Source organism: Gossypium hirsutum, chromosome A01 (genome assembly GCF_007990345.1).
Source record: "Gossypium hirsutum isolate 1008001.06 chromosome A01, Gossypium_hirsutum_v2.1, whole genome shotgun sequence".
In the NCBI taxonomy this organism is placed as follows: domain Eukaryota; kingdom Viridiplantae; phylum Streptophyta; class Magnoliopsida; order Malvales; family Malvaceae; genus Gossypium; species Gossypium hirsutum.
Window position 1 is genome coordinate 97,773,497 of NC_053424.1, and position 23,524 is coordinate 97,797,020.

General features: G+C 37.1%; 1 non-coding gene across 1 annotated transcript; it reads left to right on the forward strand.

Annotated features, from left to right (window-relative positions):
• The first annotated feature begins 2,217 nt into the window (after positions 1-2,217).
• Positions 2,218-2,324, forward strand: LOC121206584 (small nucleolar RNA R71). Its single transcript, XR_005901653.1, has one exon. It is a non-coding gene; the product is annotated as a small nucleolar RNA R71 (small nucleolar RNA).
• Positions 2,325-23,524: the final 21,200 nt, after the last annotated feature.

Sequence of the window (23,524 nt, forward strand, 5' to 3'; positions counted from 1 at the left end):
GGCTGTGGCATTTAATTGTAGCTCGTGTTGGGGAAATATTTTGCCATGCTTTCACACGGCCTTACGCACGCCCGTGTGCTTGGCTGTGTCTTTACGGAAACACCTGTATTCAAGATTTCTATTAGTAAGTTAGAAGTTAAATACTAAAATTGAAAGAAATTACTGTTGTTAGTGCTCGGGTTGCCTCCCGAGAAGTACTTATTTATAGTCTAAGCTTGACTTACCTCTCCGTTGAATAATCATGGTGGTTTGAGGAGTTTATTCTCCTTATTCTTGCTATCAATCTCATCAAAATAGGGTTTTAATCGGGTGTTGTTTACCTTAAAAGTGCCAAACTTTTGATGACTCACCTCCACCGTACCAAATTGAAAAATACTGAGTACCGTAAGAGGGATTTCCTCATTTGATGTGGTAGTGACAATGTGGAGATCCGCAGCATCTAATAAGACCTTATCGCCAACCTTAAGTTGATTTAGAGAGGTATCGGGCTCGTTTTGGCATAGTTTCAGTTTGTCGGGTGTTCTTGGTTTGTGTGTTCGCCATTCATCGAGTTCCTCAATTTGTAGTCTTCGATCTTCATGAACAGGTCCTCTACTATTGCTTGAGAATGACTCGTGTGCTTCCTTCAGACTCATTTTCTGCAAAGTAAGTTGCACCATATTGTTAGTTTTAGTAGGATGGTTTAAATAATTACCTTCAATCCTTGATGTGTGGCAAGAATTGCGAGCTTGAAGGGTGATTGTTTCGTCTCCCACCTGGAGTGTGAGTTCACCTGTGCCAACATCAATGATAGTTTTAGCAGTTGCTAAAAAGGACCTTCCTAGGATTAAGGGAGTATTGCTATCCTCTTCTATGTCTAGAACAATAAAGTCAACGGGAATTATAAATTTATCGATTTTAACTAGCACATCTTTAATAATACCCTTAGGGAATCTTATAGTTTTATCTGCTAATTGAATGCTCATCCTAGTCTGTTTGGGTTTCCCGAGACCTAGTTGCTTAAACATTTTGTAAGGCATGACGTTGATACTAGCCCCTAGATCAGCCAATGCATAATTAATATCTAAACTACCAATTAAGCAAGGAATAGTAAAGCTCCCTGGATCTTTTAGTTTGTTGGGTAGTTTATTTTGGAGAATGGCTGAGCAAACTGCATTCAGCTCCACATGCGATGCCTCGTCCAACTTTCGCTTATTTGCTAAGAGCTCCTTTAAAAATTTCATTGCATTTGGCATCTGCGATAGAGCTTCAATAAATGGTAAGTTAATGTGTAATTTTTTTAAGAGTTTAAGGAATTTACCAAATTGTTCATCTGAGCGGTCTTTCCTTGTCGCGTTGGGGTATAGCACACAAGGTTTAAATTCGATAGTCACTGGTTTGTTTTTATTATAATTTACCTCACATTGACCTTTACTTACCACAGTTTCGTGCCTCGGTTTTGGTTCAGGCTCAACGACTTCTTTGTCATCTTGAATATTAATTGCGTTGAGCTATTCCCTTGGGTTAGGTTCAGTATTACTTGGCAAGCTTCCTCATGGTCGTTCAGAAATTAGTTTGGAAAGCTGGCCTATCTGAGTTTCGAGCCCTTGGATAGACGCTTGTTGATTTTTAAGTGCTGTCTCGGTGTTCTGGAAACGTGTTTTTGACACCGAAATAAACTTTGAGAGCATCTCTTCAAGGTTCGGCTTCTTTTCCTGTTGATAGGGTGGTTATTGGTAGCCTGGAGGTGGTTGTGGTCTTTGATTTTCTTGACCACTCCATGAGAAATTGGGGTGGTTCCTCCAACCTGCATTGTAAGTGTTATTAAATGGATTGTTTTGAGGTCGAGGATTATTACCCATGTAGTTTAGTTGCTCGTTTTCCATGTTATGGGCATAAGATTGATATTCCGAATGGCTTGTTCCACCGCTACTTGCTTCGCACTACATTACTGGGTGAATCTATGAAGAATTAAGAAAACCATCAATCTTTTTATTTAAGAGTTCTACCTGATTAGAGATCAAGGTGACCGAATCGACGTTATAAACATCGGTTGTTTTCATTGGCTTTGTCCTCATGACTTACCACTGATAGTTATTCAGTGAAATCTCCTCTATAAACTCATTGGCATCTTTCAATGTTTTATTATTGATGGTTTCGCCCGCTGCTGCGTCAACCATTTGCTGAGTCAAAGGATTCAGACCATTGTGAAATGTTTGTACTTGGAGCCAAAGTGGTAACCCATGGTGAGGGCACCTTCTCAAAAGGTCTTTGTATCTGTCCCATGCATCGTAGAGTGTTTCTAAATCCATTTGCACAAAAGAAGAGATATCATTACGTAATTTAGCCATTTTAGTCGGTGGAAAATATTTTAGTAAAAAATTTTCGGTCATTTGTTCCCAAGTAGTAATTGACCCTCGTGGTAATGAGTTCAACCACTGTTTAGCTTTGTTCCTCAATGAAAAAGGGAATAACCGAAGACGAATGACATCATTAGAAACGCCATTGATTTTAAATGTATCACAAAATTCCAGAAAGTTTGCTAAGTGAACGTTGGGATCTTCATCCTGCAAACCATCAAACTGAATAAATTGTTATATCATCTTAATAGTGTTAGGTTTTAGTTCAAAAATATTTACAGCTACAGCAATTCTAACTATGCTAGATTCAATTCCTGATAAAGAAGGTTCAACATAATCATGCATAGTGCGTGGAGCAGGATTTTGATTAACTGCAATTGCAGGAGGTAGCTGATTGCCTTGGTTTTCAGCCATCTCTTTGGTTGGAGGTTGAGTATCGTCTTCTTGCTCATTCTCTGTGTATCTTAAGCTTCGCCTTATTTCTCTTTGGTTTCTACGAACTGTGCGATCAATTTCTTCGTCAAAAAGTAGTGGCTCTGACGGGTTTCTTCTAGTCATAAACTATGAAAACCTGCCAAGAGAAAGAAAGAGTAGGTTAATAAATAATAATATTAAAAAAATTAAATTAAATTGCAAGAAAAATAAATGGCTAAAGTAATAAAAATTGAGCGCTCCTAATATCTTATTTCCCCGGCAGTGGCGCCAAAAACTTGATCGCGTTATTTCGTGATAGGTTTTAAATATTTATAATTAATCGTTCTTGAAACTAACTATTATCGCGATGTAGGCAAGTGTACCTATCGAACAGTAGTACAGTTTTAGCAAGACCGAATGTCAAACCCAAAGGAACTAAAAGTACTAGTAATGACTGTCTTTTTATTATCTAGCCTAAGAATAAAGAGGTTTTGTTTTAATTAACTAATGATCTAAACAAAGAATGCACAAAGAATAGAATTGGGGAATTTCTTTTGGGAAAATCGATTGAATGAAGACAATACCTAAGGACAAATCTGTGACAGCCCTAAATTGACCCTAGTCGGAAAGTGGTTTCGGGACCGCTAAACCGAGTCGTCGAAGTATTTGAATAGGATATTTATTGTCTAAAATATGTGAATATGAATGTGTGAAAGTTTTAAGCTTCGATTTAGTCGATTGCATGTGAATTTAGTTAATAGGACTTATGTGTGACACTTTTGAAATGTGATAGGTTAATCTATAAGTATCTATTAATGCATGATATAAAAATGATGGGTTTGCATGTCAAATTAACCAAATCCTAGATGGTGGCCAGCCATGTTATGGACTAAAACATATAATAATTATTTGTTGATTAATATTTTAGTGTTAAAAATAAAATATGGATAATAAAAGAATGTTGAATTAGTGGGAGGAGAAACCAAAGTTTCTCCATCTTTGCTCCTCATTGCCGTAACTAGAAGAGAAAGAGCTTGGAGAAATTCGGCTTTGGTGGCTCTCTAGATTAAGGTAAGTTCAATGATGATTCATGGATTTTTTTTAACATTTTTGAGTTTGTCATTAAGTCCTTTGCTTAACCCATGACCAAATTGGAATGGTGTGGTGTCTTGAGCCTTCGGCCATGGTAGAAAATGGAAGAGATAAATGGTTGTTTTCATGTTTAAATGATGTAAGTATAGGTATATTCGCCTTGTAGTTTTATAGATGTAATATGAGTGTAGGTCGGAATGATGTTTAAGTACGAATGTATTTGGATGATTAGTTAAAATTCTACCTATTTTATGGTTGGAATATAGGTTTTGTATGAGTTAAGTTTCGGTTAAGGTGGATTGTTTTAATGTCATTAGCATACTAAGTGTGAAGCTTTGTAATGATACATGTGATGGTGGATTGATTAAGGGTTTTATAAGGAAATTATGCCATAGCCGAATGTGTCTTGAAGAAGATGTCATATGTGCTTATTATAGATATATGAGTATTCGGCTAATGAATTAGGATTGATGTAGTATGAGTTGCCAATGTTCTTGCTGAATGTGTGTTTAATAATCAAGGAGTTTGTTATTGAATGTTTAAATAAATTGGATAAGGTTTAATATGACTAAACTTGTTTAACATAGCTCAAGAGCATAAAGGGGCAACATCGGATAGAGGAAAAGCTAAAGTCACGGAATAGCTAAACCGAGATTTGTTTAGAAGGATATAAGGTAAGTCTTTGAGTAATGAAATTTAACTTATGGTTTAATAAGGCAATTATTTGTCTATAAGCATAATAATTAACTTGTGACCTGACGATTCTACTTGAATTACATGATAAAATAAATAAGTAACGTATTTACTTGTAGTAGAATGGTTATGGAAATCTTGTGGATTAACGAAGCGGGATCATGTTATTTGTTTAGGATTAATGAATCGAATGATGTGTGGTTAGTAAACATGCTGTAAGTGTATTCGAGTATCAGGAATGATATCCAGATGTGATATGATATATATATATGCATATATGTGTGAATGTTAATCGGGGTTTAAATCCGAGCTTGATCTCGAAGGGCTTTTGAGCCAGTGCTAATAACTGAACTTAGTTTCGAAGGGCTTTAGAGCCAGTGTCAAAACCGGACTTAGTTCCGAAGGGCCTTCGAGCCAGTGATCTAATCCGAGCTTGGTCTCGAAGGGCTCTTGAGCCAGTGCTAAGAATCGGGCTCGATTCCGAAGGATGTTTATGCCAGCATAATATTTGAGGGTGAAAACCCATAAGTGTTCGTATGAGAAATCATGTAATACATGTTGGAATAATTTAAATCCCATGTGCTACTTACTGTAAGATAGCCGGGTAAGTAAATTACTCTTGTTGAGAATATGAATATACTTCAATTATAACTTTGAAATTTGATGGGAATGCTTAGCACATTATTTAAACCATCCGAACGTTTATGATCTGATTATGAGGTATGAGTTCCGAATTAGAAAGTTCAATGTCATAATTATGAAATGTATGTGTATAGGCATGAAATTGACATGGACATTAGAGATGAGCGCATTCGGTTATAGATTGGATTTGGCTGGATAAATTGGTTTCACCTTTGGGATATTAATGACAAAAGGGATATCTCGGTTATGTTTCTATTCCGCCAAGGGATGAAACAAACAAACTTGATATTATTATGCCATTCTTTTAAATGATTTCATTACTTAAAACTTACTAAGCATCGAAATGCTTATTCTCTGCTTTAATTCTCTGTTTTATAGATTTTGCTCGTCAGCTATTGGACTCGGGAGTGTTAAAGTCGAAGTCATCCATACTATCTAAGCCACTTTTGGTACTCTTTTAGTTCAATTTTGAAAATGGCATGTATAGGGCTGACCCTTGTTGTTAATTAAGTACCCTTTGGTAATGTGTATTCGTATAGCCATGCGAAAATGGCTCGTATATTTTGAAGTATAACATTATGGTCTTGTGATATGGTTACTAAGTGGTATGGAGATGTTTGGTAATGACTAGCCATTGGAATGGCCAATCATGGTCCTATTAGTGCTACGTACGTCATGGCTAATCGGGATTACCCTTGATAATAATGTATGTCAATTTGCTATTTGATTCATGGAAAATTTTGAAATAGGTAAAATTTACCTTAAAATAGATGCTGGCAGCAGCAGTGACGTAAGTTGGAAATATCACTAAAAATAGTAGGAATGTAAATAAATAGTGAATAAATTATGTAATCGAATCTTGATGAGTCTATTTTCATATGAAAGAAACGAAACGACCATATGAGCCGTATTTTATGAGATGTTTAAGTTTTCGTGAAACAGGGCCAGAGCATTTTCTGGATCTCCTATTTTGACTTTGAAAATTTACCATAAATTAAGCAAAGACAATTAGAAGTCATGCTATATATGTATAGATTGCTTTCTGAGCCTAGTTTCATTAGAAATAAACGACATAAGCACCTGTACAGGGAGATATCCAAGTCGAAGTGCATGAAGGCAGAGTAGTCGAACCTGAAACAGGGGAGACTTTAACAAATAAACTGTACTAATTGGCCCAACCAAAAATTCTATAAAACAATCTGTAGATAGATATATGAGTCTAGTTTCAGGGGAAATTTACGGAATCAGTTTTCGAGTTTTGGAACTCGAGATATGATTTTTAAGGTGACAGCGACGCAGTTAGCCAGCTTGTCTGGAAATTTTAAAATGAACTGTGTAAATAAATGAATTAAGTTTGTTAACACCTCGTGTTCGACTCCGGCAACAGTCTCGGGTGCGGGGCGTTACAATTTTATTGGTATCAGAGCTACGGTTTAGTCGATTCTAGGACTACCGTAATACGTTCGAGTCTAGCTATACATGCCATTGTGTGTCTATTTGATAGTGTGGTGATTTCTGACAGTTAAAAATGTGTTTGTTTATAGTAATGGATCCCGATCCCAACCGAGCGGTAGCTGATGATCTTAAGAGTGTAGCGCCTGCTCCCGCACAAGGGACAGTGCCAGTGGACTCTCAACCTATTGCTAGTAATCAGAATGACGAAGCTAGACAGGCTTTTTATAGCGTGATGAATGATTGGTTCAACCAATACATTCGAACTAATACGGCTGTTCCACAACCTCCATTCCCGACTAATACAACCCCCGCACCTACAATACCTCCGGTAACTGAGCAAATAAGGTCAAATAAGCCCCCAGTTGACAGAATCCGAAAACATAGGGTTATTGATTTAAAGCTACGGACAGCGATGATGCCGAGCAAGCTGAATTTTGGTTGGATAACACTATTCGGGTACTCGATGAACTATCTTGCACACCCGATGAATGCCTAAAGTGTACTATCTCCTTGCTACGTGATTCAGCCTACTATTGGTGGAATACGTTGATTTCTGTTGTGCCCAGAGAGCAAGTAACTTGGGAGTTTTTCCAAACCGAGTTTCGAAAAAAGTATATCAGTCAGAGATTCATTGATCAAAAACGGAAGGAATTTCTTGAACTTAAACAAGGTTCCATGTCGATTATTGATTATGAACGAAAGTTTGTAAGGCTTAGCCGGTACGCTGAGAATGCATTTCTTCAGAAGCTGTGATGTGTAAACGGTTCGAGGATGGACTGAACGATGATATAAAGCTGTATGTTGGCATTTTAGAAATCCGAGAATTTGTGGTACTTGTCGAACGAGCTTGCAAAGCCGAAGAGCTCAGTAAGGAGAAAAGAAAAGCTGATATGGGATCAAAGGAGTTTCGTAAGAGATCTTCGGGAAAGCCCTTTCAATAGTCATCGAAGAAATTTAGAGATGACTTAGGCCGGTCTAGAGACACTTCGGGTTTTTCTAGACGAGATCGCGATCGACCCCCTGTGAGTACACGAGTCACGTTGGTCGCCAGTGTTGGAAATGATCGTCGAGACAGAACAGAGTGCCAGTATTATGGTAAATGGCATCCGGGGAGTTGTAGATTCCATGACCGCTCCTGTTATAAGTGCGGATCAGCTGACCATTTTATCAAGGATTGCCCGAGACTGTCTGAACAAAATGTAAATCAGAGTGGGAAACCGGGTGCTACTACTGCCCGGGGTAGACCATCTAGAAACACTGGCAATGCTAGTGGCGGTCAGAGAGGATCTAGAGATGCTACAACCAGATCTGAGGCTCGTGCCCCTGCTAGAGCTTATGCTATACGCGCACGCGAGGATGCTTCCTCGCCAGATGTTATTACCGGTTCTTTTACTCTCTTTGATACTAATGTGATTGCTTTGATTGACCCTGGTTCTACTCATTCTTATATACGTGAAACCTTAGCATCCAATAAGACTTTACTTGTTGAGTCTACTGAGTTCGTAATTCGAGTGTCGAATCCCTTGGGTCGTTATGTACTTGTTGACAAAGTGTGTAAGAAATGTCCCCTAGTAATCCGAGGTTCCTGTTTTCCGGCCGATTTGATGCTTTTACCGTTTGATGAATTTGATGTTATCCTCGGTATGGATTGGTTGACCGTACATGATGCAATTGTAAATTGCAAAAGAAAAACCATTGATTTGAGGTGTGTAAATAACGAGGTAATCCGAGTTGAGTCTACTGACTTGAATGGGTTGCCAGCTGTAATATCATCGATGTTGGCTCAGAAATATGTAAGAAAGAGGTGTGAAGCATACCTTGCGTATGTACTTGATGACAAAGAGTTAGAAAAGAAGCCTGAATCTGTGCCGGTGGTTTGTGAATATTTGGATGTTTTTCCCGAAGAATTACCGGGTTTACCACCTTTTCGGGAGGTAGAGTTTGGTATTGAGCTTGTACCTGGGACTACACCGATTTCGATAGCTCCATATCGTATGGCACCAACAGAGCTAAAAGAGTTGAAAGCTCAGTTGCAAGAGTTGACGGATAGAGGTTTCGCTCGACCAAGTTTCTCACCTTGGGGTGCACCAGTATTGTTTGTGAAAAAGAAGGACGGAACCATGAGGTTGTGCATCGACTATCGTCAGCTGAATAAAGTGACAATAAAGAATAAATATCCGCTATCGCGTATTGATGATTTGTTTGATCAACTAAAGGGAGCCTCGGTGTTTTCAAAGATAGATTTGAGATCGGGTTATTATCAGTTGCGAATTCGAGATTCGGATATACCCAAAACTGCTTTCAGAACGAGATATGGTAACTACGAGTTCTTAGTGATGCCGTTTGGGCTCACTAATGCCCCTGCGGTATTTATGGATTTGATGAATCGGATCTTCAGACCGTATTTGGATCGGTTTGTAGTTGTGTTTATCAATGATATTTTGGTTTATTCGAGAAATGAAACCGATCATGCTGAACACCTGGGACTAGTGTTGCAAATTTTACGGGATAAGCAGTTATATGCTAAGTTCAGTAAGTGTGAGTTCTGGTTAAGAGAGGTTAGCTTCTTGGGTCATGTGGTATCTACATCGGGTATTCGAGTTGATCCGAGCAAAATTTCAGCCATACTTAACTGGAAGCCTCCGAGAAATATTACTGAGGTTCGGAGTTTTTTGGGACTTGCCGGTTACTACAGACGGTTCGTAAAGGGTTTCTCGATGATTGCCACACCAATAACGAAACTACTTCAGAAAGATGTTAAGTTCGAATGGACAGAGAAGTGTCAGAAAAGTTTCGATCAACTGAAAACTTATTTGACTGAAGCTCCAGTACTAGTGCAGCCCGAATCAGGCAAGGAGTTTGTCATTTACAGTGATGCATCCCTACTTGGGTTGGGTTGTGTATTGATGCAAGAAGGTCGAGTTGTAGCTTATGCGTCGAGACAATTGAAGCCACATGAGAAAAATTATCCAACCCATGATCTCGAACTAGCTGCCATCGTATTCGCTTTGAAAATATGGCGACATTACTTATTTGGTGAGAAGTGCCACGTATATTCGGATCACAAAAGTCTCAAATATTTGATGACTCAAAGAGACTTGAATCTGCGACAAAGACGTTGGCTCGAGTTGTTAAAAGACTATGAGCTTGTCATTGACTATCACCCGGGAAAGGCTAATGTGGTTGCGAATGCCTTAAGTCGTAAATCACTGTTTGCTTTACGAGCGATGAATGTACACTTGTCTGTTCCATCCGACAATGTGTTAGTAGCTGAATTAAAGGCCAAACCATTGTTGATTCATCAAATTCGTGAAGCTCAGAAAGTAGATGATGAATTGGTTGCAAAACGGGCTGAATGTGTTTCGAATATGGAATCAGAGTTTCAAATTGATGATGACGATTGTTTGAGGTTCAGAAGTCGTTTGTGTGTTCCAAGAAATTCAGAACTTATTTCGATGATTCTGAACGAAGCTCATTGTAGCCGAATGTCAATTCACTCGGGGAGTACGAAAATGTACAACGATCCGAGACGTCAGTTTTGTTGGCATGGTATGAAACGAGACATTTCCAAATTTGTTTCGAAGTGTTTAATATGTCAACAAGTGAAAGCGGAACATCAAGTGCCTACAGGTTTACTTCAGCCGATCATGATACCTGAATGGAAATGGGATCGAGTCACGATGGATTTTGTATCTGGGTTGCCAGTGTCGGCAAGTAAGAAAGATGCGATTTGGGTTGTTGTTGATAGACTGACTAAGTCGGCTCACTTTATCCCCATACGTATGGATTTTTCATTGGATAAACTAGCTGAATTGTATGTTTCTCAGATTGTGAGATTACACGGGGTACCTATTTCTATTGTGTCGGATAGAGATCCGAGGTTCACCTCGCGATTTTGGAAGAAATTGCAAGAAGCCTTGGGTACAAGTTGCATTTTAGCACCGCTTTTCATCCACAGACTGATGGTCAATCCGAACGGATAATTCAGATACTCGAGGATATGTTGAGATGTTGCATCCTTGAGTTTAGTGGTTCATGGGAGCGGTATTTACCTTTGATTGAATTCGCTTACAACAATAGTTTTCAATCAAGCATTAAGATGGCACCTTATGAGGCTTTGTACGGCCGTAAATGCCGTACACCGTTGTTTTGGACTGAACTCGGTGAGAGTAAAATTTTCGGAGTTGATTTGATTAAAGATGCTGAACAGAAAGTAAAAATAATTCTTGAAAGTCTGAAGGCAGCATCAGATTGTCAGAAGTCGTACGCGAATTTAAAACGAAGAGATATTGAGTATCAGGTGGGAGACAAAGTGTTTCTTAAGGTTTCACCTTGGAAAAAGATACTCAGATTTGGCCGTAAGGGCAAACTGAGTCCAAGGTTCATTGGGCCGTATGAAATCTCCGAACGAGTTGGTCCAGTTGCATATAGATTGGTTTTACCCCCTGAACTTGAAAGGATTCACAACGTTTTTCATGTTTCGATGCTTCGGCGTTACAGATCTGATCCTTCGCACATAATTAATCCCTTCGAGGTTGAAATTCAATCCGATATGAGTTATGAAGAAGAACCGATACGTATCCTAGCTCGTGAAGTGAAAGAGTTGCGAAACAAAAGGGTTCCGTTAGTAAAGGTGTTATGGCTCAAACACGGAATCGAAGAAGCTACATGGGAAACCGAGGACTCTATGAAAGAACGATACCCAAACCTATTTACCGGTAAGATTTTCGGGGACGAAAATTTCTTAAGTGGGGGAGAGTTGTGACAGCCCTAAATTGACCCTAGTCAGAAAGTGGTTTCGGGACCGCTAAACTGAGTCACCGAAGTATTTGAATAGGATATTTATTCTCTAAAATATGTGAATATGAATGTGTGAAAGTTTTAAGCTTCGATTTAGTCGATTGCATGTGAATTTAGTTAATAGGACTTATGTGTGACACTTTTGAAATGTGATAGGTTAATCTATAAGTATCTATTAATGCATGTCATAAAAATGATGGGTTTGCATGTCAAATTAACCAAATCCTAGATGGTGCCGGCCATGTTATGGACTAAAACATATAATAATTATTTGTTGATTAATATTTTAGTGTTAAAAATAAAATATGGATAATAAAAGAATGTTGAATTAGTGGGAGGAGAAACCAAAGTTTCTCCATCTTTGCTCCTCATTGCCGTAACTAGAAGAGAAAGAGCTTGGAGAAATTCGGCTATGGTGGCTCTCTAGATTAAGGTAAGTTCAATGATGATTCATGGATTTTTTTTAACATTTTTGAGTTTGTCATTAAGTCCTTTGCTTAACCCATGACCAAATTGGAATGGTGTGGTGTCTTGAGCCTTCGGCCACGGTAGAAAATGGAAGAGATAAATGGTTGCTTTCATGTTTAAATGATGTAAGTATAGGTATATTCGGCTTGTAGTTTTATAGATGTAATATGAGTGTAGGTCGGAATGATGTTTAAGTACGAATGTATTTGGATGATTAGTTAAAATTCTACCTATTTTATGGTTGGAATATAGGTTTTGTATGAGTTAAGTTTCGGTTAAGGTGGATTGTTTTAATGTCATTAGCATACTAAGTGTGAAGCTTTGTAATGATACATGTGATGGTGGATTGATTAAGGGTTTTATAAGGAAATTATGCCATAGCCGAATGTGTCTTGAAGAAGATGTCATATGTGCTTATTATAGATATATGAGTATTCGGCTAATGAATTAGGATTGATGTAGTTTGAGATGCCAATGTTCTTGCCGAATGTGTGTTTAATAATCAAGGAGTTTGTTATTGAATGTTTAAATAAATTGGATAAGGTTTAATATGACTAAACTTGTTTAACATAGCTCAAGAGCATAAAGGGGCAACATCGGATAGAGGAAAAGCTAAAGTCACGGAATAGCTAAACCGAGATTTGTTCAGAAGGATATAAGGTAAGCCTTTGAGTAATGAAATTTAACTTATGGTTTAATAAGGCAATTATTTGTCTATAAGCATAATAATTAACTTGTGACCTGACGATTCTACTTGAATTACATGATAAAATAAATAAGTAAGGTATTTACTTGTAGTCGAATGGTTATGGAAATCTTGTGGATTAACGAAGCGGGATCATGTTATTTGTTTAGGATTAATGAATCGAATGATGTGTGGTTAGTAAACATGCTGTAAGTGTATTCGAGTATCAGGAATGATATCCAGATGTGATATGATATATATATGCATATATGTGTGAATGTTAATCGGGGTTTAAATCCGAGCTTGGTCTCGAAGGGCTTTTGAGCCAGTGCTAATAACTGAACTTAGTTTCGAAGGGCTTTAGAGCCAGTGTCAAAACCGGACTTAGTTCCGAAGGGCCTTCGAGCCAGTGATCTAATCCGAGCTTGGTCTCGAAGGGCTCTTGAGCCAATGCTAAGAATCGGGCTCGATTTCGAAGGATGTTTATGCCAGGATAATATTTGAGGGTGAAAACCCATAAGTGTTCGTACGAGAAATCATGTAATACATGTTGGAATAATTTAAATCCCATGTGCTACTTACTGTAAGATAGCCGAGTAAGTAAATTACTCTTGTTGAGAATATGAATATACTTCAATTATAACTTTGAAATTTGATGGGAATGCTTAGCACATTAGTTAAACCATCCGAACGTTTATGATCTGATTATGAGGTATGAGTTCCGAATTAGAAAGTTCAATGTCATAATTATGAAATGTATGTGTATATGCATGAAATTCACATAGACATTTGAGATGAGCGCATTCGGTTATAGATTGGATTTGGCTGGATAAATTGGTTTCACCTTTGGGATATTAATGACAAAAGGGATATCTCGGTTATGTTTCTATTCGGCCAAGGGATGAAACAAACAAACTTGATATTATTATGCCATTCTTTTAAATGATTTCATTACTTAAAACTTACTAAGCATCGAAATGCTTATTCTCTGCTTTAATTCTCTGTTTTATAGATTTTGCTCGTCAGCTATCGGACTCGGGAGTGTCAAAGTCGAAGTCATCCACACTATCTAAGCCACTTTTGGTACTCTTTTAGTTCAATTTTGAAAATGGCATGTATAGGGCTGACCCTTGTTGTTAATTAAGTACCCTTCGGTAATGTGTATTCATATAGCCATGCGAAAATGGCTCGTATATTTTGAAGTATAACATTATGGTCTTGTGATATGGTTACTAAGTGGTATGGAGATGTTTGGTAATGACTAGCCATTGGAATGGCCAATCATGGTCCTATTAGTGCTACGTACGTTATGGCTAATCGGGATTACCCTTGATAATAATGTATGTCAATTTGCTATTTGATTCATGGAAAATTATGAAATAGGTAAAATTTACCTTAAAATAGATGCTGATAGCAGCAGTGACGTAAGTTGGAAAAATCACTAAAAATAGTAGGAATGGAATTAAATAGTGAATAAATTATGAAATCGAATCTTGATGAGTCTATTTTCATATGAAAGAAACGAAATGACCATATGAGCCGTATTTTATGAGATGTTTAAGTTTTCGTAAAACAGGGCCAGAGCATTTTCTGGATCCCCTGTTCTGACTTTGAAAATTTACCATAAATTAACCAGAGACAATTAGAAGTCATGCTATATATGTATAGATTCCTTTCTGAGCCTAGTTTCATTAGAAATAAACGGCATAAGTATTGAAGCCCTGTACAGGGAGATATCCAAGTCGTAGTGCATGAAGGCAGAGTAGTCGAACCCTGAAACGGGGAAGACTTTAACAAATAAACTGTACTAATTGGGCCAACCAAAAATTCTAGAAAAAAATATGTAGATGAATATGTGAGTCTAGTTTCAGGAAAAATTTACGGAATCAGTTTTCAAGTTTTGAAACTCGATATATGATTTTTAAGGTGACAGCGACGCAGTTAGCCAGCTTGTCTGGAAATTTTAAAATGAACTGTGTAAATAAATGAATTAAGTTCGTTAATACCTCGTGTTCGACTCCGGCAACTGTCTCGGGTGCGGGGCGTTACAAAATCCACCTAGTCTTTACTTGTTATTCTGGCTCTGAATTGGACGATTTATTCATTCAACTTGTTCTGTAGAGATCCCTAAGTTATGTTATTATCCCTATTCAAGACTAATAACATCTAATCCCTAGATTGAATAACCGAGACTTTTCTCTAATTAACACTCTAGGGTTGCATTAACTTGATCTATGGATCCCCTTATTAGGTTTCACCCTAATCCGGCAAAATCTTGTCACCCTATGTCTAGGCGCGCAATCAACTCTGCTTAATTATGACAAATATACTCTTAGACAGGGTCTATTCCTCCTCTGAATAAGAGCATGTCTTGAATCAGTATCCTGGGATATCAAAACAAGAATTAAGAACACATAATTAAGAACAAGTCAAATATTTATCATACGATTCAGAAAATAATAACAAGATTCGTCTTAGGTTTCATTCCCCTTAGGTATTTAGGGGTTTTAGTTCATAACTAAATAAGAAAACATCGCAGAAGAATAAAGAATAAAAAACATAAAGAAAACCCAAAACTCCTGAAGGGGAATTGAGGAGAGATCTTCAGTCTTGATGATGAATCCGACTTTTAAGATGGATCCGGCTTTTAAGATGGATCAGTTGGCTTCCTTGGAGTAATTCCTTACTCCCCCTTCTCTGCCTCCCTTTTCTCCTCTTCAAGGGTGTATTTATAGGCTTTGGAATGCCTATGAACCCTCAAAAGTGGCCTTTTTCGAATTGGACTTAACTTAGGCTCGGCAGGGACACGCCCGTGTGCGATTACTTTAGGCTGTGTTCGAGCCGTTAGAATGGCACGGGCGTGTGCTATACCCGTGTGAGTCATGCTTCGATTCTGCCGGATTGACACGGCCGTGTGGTCTGCCTGTGTGAGGAAGTCTAGGCTGTGTTAAGTTCGTACTTTGGCCCATTTTCTCTGTTTTTGGCCCATTTTTCGTTTCTTTCGCTCTCCTATACTCTCCTAAGTATAAAACATGAAATTAAAGCATTAGGAGCACCGAATTCACCAATTCTAATAGAAAATCATCCATAAAATGCGTTAAACATAGGGTAAAAATATGTATAAATTACGGTTTATCACCCCCTTTCCCTCCTCCTCTAGTTGTATTTATAGGCTTTAGAATGCTTAAGAACCCTCAAAATTGGCCTTTTCCGAATTAGACTCAATTTGGGCTCGACAGGGACACGCCCATGTGCGATTACTTCAGGCCATGGTCAAGCTTGTTAAATAGGCACGAGTGTGTGGTCCACCTGTGTGAGTCGTGCTTCAATTCTGCCAAATTGACACAGCCATGTGGTTTGCCCGTGTGAGGAGGTCTAGGTCGTGTTGATTTCGTATGTTGGCCCATTTTCTCTGTTTTTGGCCCGTTTCTCGTTCCTTTCACTCTCCTATGCTCACCTAAGTATAAAATATGAAATTAAGGCATTAGGAGCATTGAATTCACCAAATGTAAGGAAAAATCATCCATAAAATGTGCTAAGCATGGGAGAGAAATATGTATAAATTACGGTTTATCAGTTTTCTTACAAAATCTCTGTATAAGTTTTGGATTTTTCTATCCAAACACTTGTAATCACACTTTGCTTCCTCAAAGGTCATTCGGTACTATCTCATCATCTTTTAATACCTAAGTCATCTTCACTATATCAAACTCAGATCTTTCTATAACATTAGATACTTTAAGCTATCACATTGCCTTATAGTCTTAAAACACTTCACAATTCATTCAGCAACACATTACTAAAATCAAGAAGTCTTTGCCGATGTCAAATCCTTACACGAAAATTTGAGAAATCCAAATACTAAGGTCACCACATTACCAATAATCAAACCAAAAGCATAATCATAGTTAACATAGTCATCATAAGCCAAAGAAGACACTTTAGACATGAGCCAAGATTGACTATTTATGAAATAAAGATGACATGAAAACCAAGAGGAAGAAATCCAAGTTGGAAAATTCCAAAATAAAGAAATCCAAGATGCGATATCGTATCGAAATATCGAGAACATAGCTCACAAGAAAGTATGAAAGATATCGATTATCCCCCAGAGAAAAGAAGGCTAGAAAAACATCATTCAGACCCATTGGGATTAGATGTAACAATAACAATGTACCTTCCCATATATAAATCAGATAAAGCAATATTTAGAAGAAACAGAATCATAGCTTCATACACATTTTCCCATCCATTCACAACAGACGAAATGTATTAGAATGCCAGAGGGAAATAGAGCAACATAGATTATAAACCTGACAAGGGTTTCGTCTAATATCACAATTAGAAAACATCCCCACATAACAAGAATTTCATCAGAGGATCAATAGCCATAGGAATATTTCTGAGAACAAATAAACACATAGAACACCTCAGAAGAGACTGTCATAATCTGTTCAGCCATCAAAAATTTCATATTATTCTTCTTACTAAAGGAGATCAGTTTTGAAGAAATTTTGATTAATACATTTCTTGACATCGTATCAGAATAGATCAATTTACCGAAGTTAACTTCTTCATCAACTGTGATATTGCATGAATCACAAAATTTTTCGGGTCGATCTGATACCTTACTAATTCTGGCTTTATTTATCAACCTTTTCTCAATCTCTGGTCATATTCATAGCTATTCTATCACTAAAATCTTTAGTTTCACACTTGTGAGTTTATTCAATACATTTCTTACAAAATTCCATTACAAAACACCACTCTGGTAAGGGGAAAGGGTAAGGTCGTAAGGTCCCTAACTCGTCTCTTATACACATATACATATGACACAACTTTCATCATCAAAGTAACGTCATCACAATTATATCATTCATTTTAGGCAAACTATCGTTCACATTTGTATTTCACAGATTTTTCTATTATCTTATTCAATCAAGTTCACTTATGCATATATTCTATGAATTTCAAATGTCTTTTCTCGTCACATTCACTTAATCAAACATATCAAACACATAACATCATGTGAGGGCCAACAAATATGACTAAATGTATCGCATTCAAAACTTTCATCTCGCACATCATCATATACATATCATTACAATCATATAAATCAATCCAATCGATTTAACACATTTACTTAAACTATACGATTTTGCCAATCATAATTATTGAAATAAGTATACATGGACATTCGTTCCACCAATATTTTTGGTAAGTTACCTAAACATATGCATTCACATGAGAAAATCAGTCTTATACATCATGGAATTATCGATCAATCATAGATAAGCTCATTATGCCGCTTACACATTCTATTTCATGTTTCTCATGTCTCATATGTGTACATACATATATATATCATGAATTCTTATTCGTACCTTTCCGAGTTTTAACTCATCATAATTGAATTTTACTCAATTACCTTAGTACCACTATCAACATGGTCAGGTGTAGCTTGATTAGAGAGTACCTTTGTCTAAACAAGATGGTTCTCGTTCGCGTTGAGAGAAATCACACTATTATAAGTCCGTGGCATGTATAGCTAAACCTTCACACATCCTAGGTTAGTCTAAGAACCGACTAAACCTAGCTTTGATACCACTAAATGTAACACCCCTTGCCCGAATCTGAGGCCGGAATAGGTACGAGGCATTACCAGACTAAAACGTACACATACATGTAAAACTGGGTTATAAAATTTCGTTCCAAATAAAAAAATTCATTCATGTTCATAATGTCCCTTATATGAGCTCACGAGGCCCAAAACATATATTGGGGGTGGTTCTGGACTAAATCGAGAACTTATGAACCTTTTACAACACTTAGGAAATTTTCCATGTTTGGAGAGTCACACGTCTATATGGGTTAGGCCGTGTGGTCATGCACGCCCATGTGGCCTGGGACATGCCTGTGTCCTCAGTCCGTGTAACTCTTTATTTATGACGTCATCAATGAAATAAGGTCACATGGCCAAGTCACACGCCCATGTGCTAGACCATGTCCTCCACACGGATGAGACACACGGCTATGTCTCTGACCGTGTGGCCCAGAAAATGGCTATTTACCAAGCCATTTGGCACCCTCTTTAGCACTTACTTAAACATAACTTCAATGACACTTTTCGTGGCAATTTCATATCAATTTATTCATGCAAAAGGCATCGTACTTTGCCTAGTTTAAAATTATCAACTTCAAGCCATGATTATCATTAACACATTCTTATACTTCATACTTATGCTAAGGTCTATCCATAAGCCAATTTAGTCACTTTAAAATCATCAAGTAATAGGGAACATTCACAATTAATCTGTACTAAACACACATGACCACACCATATGAAACCTTTACCACATGCATGCATATATGAATAGGTTACAACCCAATAACCAATATGAGCCATATCACATGGCCATATACAAAATGAATCATATTCCCATTATGAGTCAATACATTTGGCCAAATCAAATGACACATACTCAATGGACTAAGTCTCTATACATGTCATAGACTTAAAGTACTTGAAATCATTTATACCCTTCAATAGCTAGATAGTGTGATAGAATATCCGACGATTTCCAACCGAGCTAGCTTAGTGACCCTATAAAATGAGGAAAAAGGAAGGGGTAAGCTATATAGCTTAGTAAGTCCATATGAAAATAATAAGAGATTTATTGGCATGTCTTTTCCATATTCTCACAACATGTTCTCAAGGTAACACAATCACAATTGCACATAATTCCACTATTTATTCATATTCTAGCCAAGCTATCTATGCGAGTCATAGTCATTAAATTATTGATAACATGAGCTAAAGAATTCTAAATTAAGATCCGTTGAAATAATTTGAAACTAGACTCATATATATTTATACCATAAAATATTTAGAATTTATAGATTAGCCAATAAGCACAGTTTATTCTTCAAAGTTACCCCTGTTCTGCTATTTGATAGCTTCAACCTTTCTTTACTAAAAATTAATTATCTCACAGTACGGGATCTGGATAATGTTCCCGTCTATTTCTATTGAAAATAGACTCATTAAGGATTTATTCATATAAATTATATCTCATAATTATTTTCATACAATTTTTAATGATTTTCCAAAGTTAAGACAAGGGGACCCGACTTCACTCTAACCTTGTCTCATAGAAATCCAAATATCTCATAACATGAAATTCTTTTGCTTACACCATTTCTTCTTTGTGAAACCAGACTCGATAAGCTTTAATTTTATATTTTATTCAACCTCTAACTCGATTTTAAAATGTTTTGTTGGATTTTCAAAGTCGGACTACTGCTGCTGTCCAAAACTGTTTTAGTGTAAAATAGTGATAACTAAGTTTATAACACCTTTACAAATAATTTCAACCATCATGGTGAAAATACATATTTATACATCATAAGCATAGACCCATAATCACAAAATTATTCTCATGGGCATGACTTACTTATTTGCATCCTTACGAAAGGTGCATCATAAACCAAAATCATTTCTCATGAGTTTTACACAGATACCTGTACCACTTGCAACATAGTCATTACTTTTCTCACTCATGACACAATCTTTAAATCACCCATTGAACTAGTTGGAATACTAAAGGATACCCGATAAGCCTCATACAAAAGGGCAAAATGATGATACCATGTCCCGGACATGGTCTTACACTAGCTCTCATACATCGGTGCCGATGCTATGTCTCAGACATGGTCTTACACTGACACATATAACAATGCCGATGCCATGTTCCAAACATGGTCTTACATTGGCTCGCATATTGAGGCCGATGTCATGTCCCAGACATGGTCTTACACTAGCTCACATTTTAAGGCCGATGTCATGTCCCAAACATGGTCTTACACTGGCTCACATAACAATGCCGATGCCATATTCCAAACATGGTCTTACACTGGCTCGCATATTGAGACCGATGCCATGTCCTAGACATGGTCTTACATTGGCTCACATAACAATACTGATGCTATGTTCCAAACATGGTCTTACACTGGCTTGCATGTTGAGGCCGATGCCACGCCCCATACATGGTCTTACACTGGCTCTTATATCTCCATGGTCCAACCATGGTCTTTTCCGTCAATTCATCACGAGTCGTAGTCCTATTGTACTCGACCTTGCATTTTTTTCTTAGATTGATCTTTCAATTGAATCTCATATTATCATGATTCGATAATAATTGTACATAATAGTAATGCATTATATCAGTTCTAATTTAAAAATTGATCATGGTCAACTAACCATGTGAACTTACCTCTTTCGTTGAAATAACAAATTAAGTCGACTAACCTAATACTTTGTTTTCCCTCGTTCTCTATCCAGATCTCGTCTCCCTTAATCTATATAATAACAAATTTTACTTATTTAGTCATCAATTTATACAATTTAGTCCAAAAATTCACATTAGGACAACTTTACACTTTTGCCTCTAATGTTTCACGTTCTTGCAATTTAGTCCCTATCACATAAAAGTGAAAATTCTTGAAATTAAACACAAACCAAGCTTAGCCAAATTTTTATAATTATTACTAGCTGCCCATAAAACTTACTTTGGCAAATTTACAGTTTTGCCCCTAAGCTTTCACAAAATTATGATTTTGCCCCTAGGCCCGTAATACGATTTTCATCGAATTTTCTCATTAACCAAGCCTATCTGAAACTGATTTAAGCTTATAGAAACTCTCAATTTCAATTAGTCCACACATTTATCACCTATTTTATAACCTATACAAAAAGGTCCATTTTAGGTGGTTTCATGAAAAATCATTTTCACAAAAGTTGTTAATTAAACAACCAAGATTCATTTTCTTTAATAAAGATTCAGCAAACAACATGAGTATTCACATGGAAAAACCCTAGACTCTCAACCATTTTATAAACTAGTCCCTCCATTAGTTAGCTTAAGCTACAAGGGTCACAAAGATACAAAAATTATCAAGAAAGACCTTCAAAAACACTTACTTGCAAGAGAACTAAGTGGCTGAAAGTTTGGGCTCTCAAGACCCCCATGTTTGCTGCCATTTTCAATGGATGAAGAAGAAAGATGAGAAGATGGCAACCTTTTTTCCTTTTTGTTTTATTTTATTACTAAATAGGTCATCTAATGCCCACCAAACTTTAACATTTCAATTTCTTTTTCTCCATGTTCAGCCACTAATTTTTATTGGTCTATTTGCTCACTAAGGACCTCTAATTTAGTGTTCCATGGCTATTTAACAACATTAGCTTGTAGAACAAATCTTTCACACTTTATGCTATTTAGTCCTTTTTCACAATTAAGTACAAAATCGCTAAAATTGATTCACCAAAATTTTCATACACTCATATAATCATGCTATAACATATAAAATAATAAAAATAATAATAATTTCTCTGACCTCAATATAATGGTTCCGAATAGGCCTAAAATCAGGGTGTTACAATAGAGGTTCATTAGCTCGCTCGTTTCGAACAAGTCGAAGTTGCACATCACACTATCCCAATTCCGATTGGTATTTTTGAACTTGCAAATTTGTGAATATGACATGTATAGGCTAGTTTAAAAGATGTTAGTTATGCTACTTGAGAATAAGACTTTGGCATATTTTTGTGTATAAGTTTAGCCATGTGATTTTGCTTATTTTGATGTTATGTTTTGGTTGAATTGAAGTGTTCGATTATGGTTTGTTTTAGCAGGTAATGATGGAATGAAATTATGCAAGTGAAGTGTTGATATATGGTTGTTAAATGAATGTATTATGCATGATGATGGATAGGTATTTGAGTATGAATTTGTTATGATTTGAATTGGTAAATATTATGTATTGAAATGGTTATTTTGGTTGCCATTTGGGTTGCATAAATGTGATCAATTGTGCTTGGAAATGCTTGTGTTTATAGGGTGGCAAAATGGCTTTGCAAATGGCCTATTTTTGTCCACACGGGCAGAGACACGGGCGTGTGTCTCAACCGTGTGTGACACACGGTTATGTTACACAGTCATGCGTCCCTTGGGGTACCCTACGAATTAAGTTAGAATACCCTGCTAGTTTGACACGGCTTAGACACATGGGCGTGTGACTGACCGTGTGACATAAGTCAGTATACCCCCTAAATGGCACACGGCCTAGCACACGGGCGTGTGTGGTCATTTCGAACGGCATACAGGCTAGTAACACGGGCGTGTGGTTGGCCATGTAACCTAAGTCACTATCTTCTCCAGTTTTCACATGGCCTGGCACATGGGCGTGTCCTCGGCCGTGTGACACAAGTCAGTATGTATGCCCTGTTTTCACACGGTCTAAGACACGGGCGTGTCTATTAGCTGTGTGAGGCATACGACCTGTTCACACGGGCGTGTGATGTAACACCCAAAACCCAGCCCAGACATTATGGCTGAATATGGCGTGTCACATTAAAGTGTTTTAGCGAAAACCATGTTTTCATTAAAAACCCTTCTTAAAATAAAAGAAACCCTAATTAACAAAAAAAAAACCTTTCAATTACGAAAGCCTTGTTCGGAACATTTGATTTTTAAAAAAAAAACTTAGTTGCGGAAACGTAGAAAACATACTATAATTTAAGAAATCCATGTTCAACTTCTCGTAATTACAATGAAAATAATAATAATTAAAGCAATAATAACATAATGAAAACCTTATTACAATCTGGTCTGAACATACTTCAAAAGAAATAAAAACTTAAATGCTTAAAAAAAACCAAGTCCGAATTATCTTGCTAGCCGACCACCCAAAGTCCCTCCAAACATTGAACCTTCTATTGAGCATCACTTGAAAATAAAATAAAAGAGGGGGGTGAGTTTTTGCAAACTCAGTGTGTACAACCCTCGGCAAAAACAAGCATTCGAAAAAAACATCATTCATCAATCATGCAATGCAATCCCATCCAAATTATCCATCCGCTAACACACCAGCTCCG